Raw genomic sequence first — 3,320 nt, 5'->3', positions numbered from 1 at the left:
TTCTGTTTATTTGTAGCCTGATGAAGTCGATGGTGAATATACCCTATTGACGAAACATATGTTGGTTGCAAAGGTTATCAATACAGCTGGATGCATGTAGAGATAGGAAATAAAGCACTGCTGAATAAACTGGACTATTGTACATGGAATAACTCTTAATTTTGTTGTTCAGGGGATCTTATATTTTAGAGTCGGAAGTGTTGGCTCCCGATTGGAGTGTATGGTGGCCACATCTCCTTGGAGCACCTCTATGAATTATTTCTTTCAGATAAATTAGGTTCACACATGTTTGCGCAATCTTATGACCTTTCCACCTGTCTTTCTTGCATTGTGTGATGTAACTTTAGTTTGTTGCTGCAGACATGATGTTGTAACTTTAGTTCGCTCATAGCTCTTTTAATGGTAGAAAACTGTATTGATTACTTCTTATTACTTCTTGATGTTTTTAGGTCCATAAGTTAATTCACTGTCATCCATGTGTGAGTGCTGGCTAACATATCTGGTATTGTTCTTCTGCAGATTGGTACGCCTGATATTGGAAGTGTCAGCTAATATATACTTTCAGGATTCCAAGCAAGGTAAGTAGCATCTAATGGGGAAGTGGAAATGGCACAAAAAGAATCACTGAAATGATTTGGGTTTTCTTTTTTCACATATGTTCTACTATGTGAAGGATCGCTGACTCCCAAGCCTTCAGATGCTAAGGATTGCTGACAAAGGTTCCTTAAGGTAGGGAAAAATCAATCAATGTACAGATTTAAGGCAACCATTCAATAAACAATAATTAAATGCTAATCAATAGACAAAGGTCAGAAAGAACCAAAGAGAACAAATTATTTATCAAAAATACAAAATGAGCTTTATTAAGCGTTAACCAATTAAAAATGTTTTAATAATCATTCATTCACTTTCATGTCCATCATACAAACTCACAGACATACTGAAGACAAATTAAAAACATTGTTGGTATGATGACATATTGCTCAACACTGATAGATTGACACAATATATAAAAAACAAGATCAATCGGAGACTGAGTGGCACAAATTCAAATGACTGGCGGAATTCTACGTCTGTGTCGGCGCAACAGGGGTGCCTTCGCCAGGAAGAGGGCCACAGTACAAACAATTGATGAATCTGTGAAGTAAACATTGTCTTTATGAATGAGGAAGGTTCTTTCACGAATACAATGAGTTATAAGTATACAAGGAAGACATTTGCATTGGATGAAATAAGGGAGAAGAATGAGAGTAAAAGTGAAAATGGAAAGATATGACTCAAGATAATTACTTTATAAGTGAATAGTAAGGTTAATGGAATAAAATTAGATGTGAAAAAGGCAATATATAAAGATAGTGAAGGGAACCCTATGTGAATGATTAAAAAAGGGGGGGGGGAAGGAAGAAAGGAAAAGGCACCTAGAACATTTGTGTATGTATACGATGGTGACCCCTATTTGTATCAAAGTCACATGCTTAACTCATGGTGTCAGAAATAGTATACCTACTATTGATGGGGTTTGGAGAACCGTCGTGTTGAACGGTAAATGAAGACAGTGCGATACTTCATGTATAATCTAAACGATGAAGGTAGAAGACGCATATTGATAGTTGCTCACATTTAATAACGTTTTTGATTGACAGCGATTCTAGGTATCTAACTAATATTTACCTCAGATGCCAAGGGCAAAAAGACGCCGTCAGTACATTGTAAGCGGATGAAATATGTAAGTCCTCGTGGTGTTTCAATAATGGTGTACTAAAAAATATTAAACATATGTAAATGGACAAATGTGATAGAGAATGTGTCCATAATTACAAATCCGAAAACTATTTTCTATTTATACCTGTATGCCTGATGGGCAATAGAGAGAGGAATCAGGCGTCGTCGGAAAAACAAGATAGCTCAGTGATGTCTGATAGTTACTGGATGTCACTTCTATATTTTCAAAGCTAAAGAATAAAGATACACAAGATTGTCCTGGTTAGTTGAAACTTAAAGCATGTTTGTATTTAGCGAAAATGTAATAGCAATGAGACCTACTGAAGATCGATAATAAATAGCTAGTCAATACTAGTATTAGGGATTAATGTAGAACGGCACAGCACTTACTTTGATGTAATGCGGTGCAGATGAAAGGACTCAGTACAATTCTGTTTTGTGAAAATAGCCACATATGTTAAGTTAAATGTGCTTTATAATGTCACGAGATAACGATGCGCTAGCAAGAGCTATGCAAACTTAATTAGGGTACTTGCGAAAGCTATGCGGACTTGTTTAAAGCTAGGCCGTGTCATGGCGCATACTTACTTTTCAGCCAATTTGGAGCCTCCGGATATGGAGTTCCTTATTTCTGCGAATATGCCCGGAAACTAAACCTGAAAAACAAGAAAGGGTTTGGCCCTTATTCAGTAAGGACGGACCAATATATCAATAGCAACCAAAAAAAATGCCAATACTGATACCATTCAAACTCAAGAAATTATCCCACACGCCAGATGACCTAAACACGCTGGATGAAAAAAATAGCCATATTCTCTTTTTTACTTATTAGTCATCTTTTTGTTAATGAATCATTGTTTATAAATTTAAACAATACAAATCAAGAGAAAATCTTGGACATACACTGAAGACACACCAACACTAGACACACAAAGACACACAAATGTGATACAAATAAAATACAAAAATATATATACAATCTACAAATTATCTGTACAGCTCTTGTTCTAAATAGATTTTTTCACGTTTCAAAACAAGCAGTGCCTCTGAAACCTTTTGATTATTTACATAGCCTTTTTGCTCAATAATTCAGAGGACAATTCCAAATGGTGGACCTACTGGTGTTGTATGGCATTTTAGGACCCAAGTACAATTTTCCCGATTCATGCCCTTATATAGGTACAATTCACATTGCCCTAATATAGGCATAAGAATCATACCCATATTTAGACATAGCCCATGCAGACCAATTAAGGGCATGGCTACTTCCACCAGTTCCAAAAAGCCACAACGATTTCTTGGAAAATCAGCTTGAGCAGTCAGGGACCTCCCCTTGCTTGAATATTGATTTGTCCAAGAACTCATGGAGTTTTCAAAGAACTGTAAATTTAAAAAAAAATAGGGAGGTCTCCTTTTGAATCCAATAGGGGACAAGGAGTAATGGAATAGAAATACACAGGAGTCCCTGACTTACCAAACAATTGGGAAAAACATATCCACAAGATATTGTAGAAGGAAGAACTCACAAACCCGTTGATGCCATAAACACATGTATAATAATTCACAACAATAGAGGAAAAGAAATCAAAAAACAATTA

The 3,320-nt window shown here is 36.0% G+C and overlaps 1 long non-coding RNA gene across 1 annotated transcript; it reads right to left on the bottom strand.

Annotated features, from left to right (window-relative positions):
• Positions 1–1,029: 1,029 nt before the first annotated feature.
• Positions 1,030–1,918, bottom strand: LOC144807307 (uncharacterized). Its single transcript, XR_013606189.1, has 4 exons — positions 1,847–1,918; positions 1,672–1,758; positions 1,508–1,576; positions 1,030–1,137 (listed from the first exon to the last, which is right to left on the bottom strand). It is a non-coding gene; the product is annotated as an uncharacterized LOC144807307 (long non-coding RNA).
• Between the last annotated feature and the right edge of the window lie 1,402 nt (positions 1,919–3,320).

Source organism: Lissotriton helveticus, chromosome 1_2 (assembly GCF_964261635.1).
Source record: "Lissotriton helveticus chromosome 1_2, aLisHel1.1, whole genome shotgun sequence".
Lineage (NCBI taxonomy): Eukaryota > Metazoa > Chordata > Amphibia > Caudata > Salamandridae > Lissotriton > Lissotriton helveticus.
This window is presented reverse-complemented; position numbering and strand designations above follow the sequence as displayed.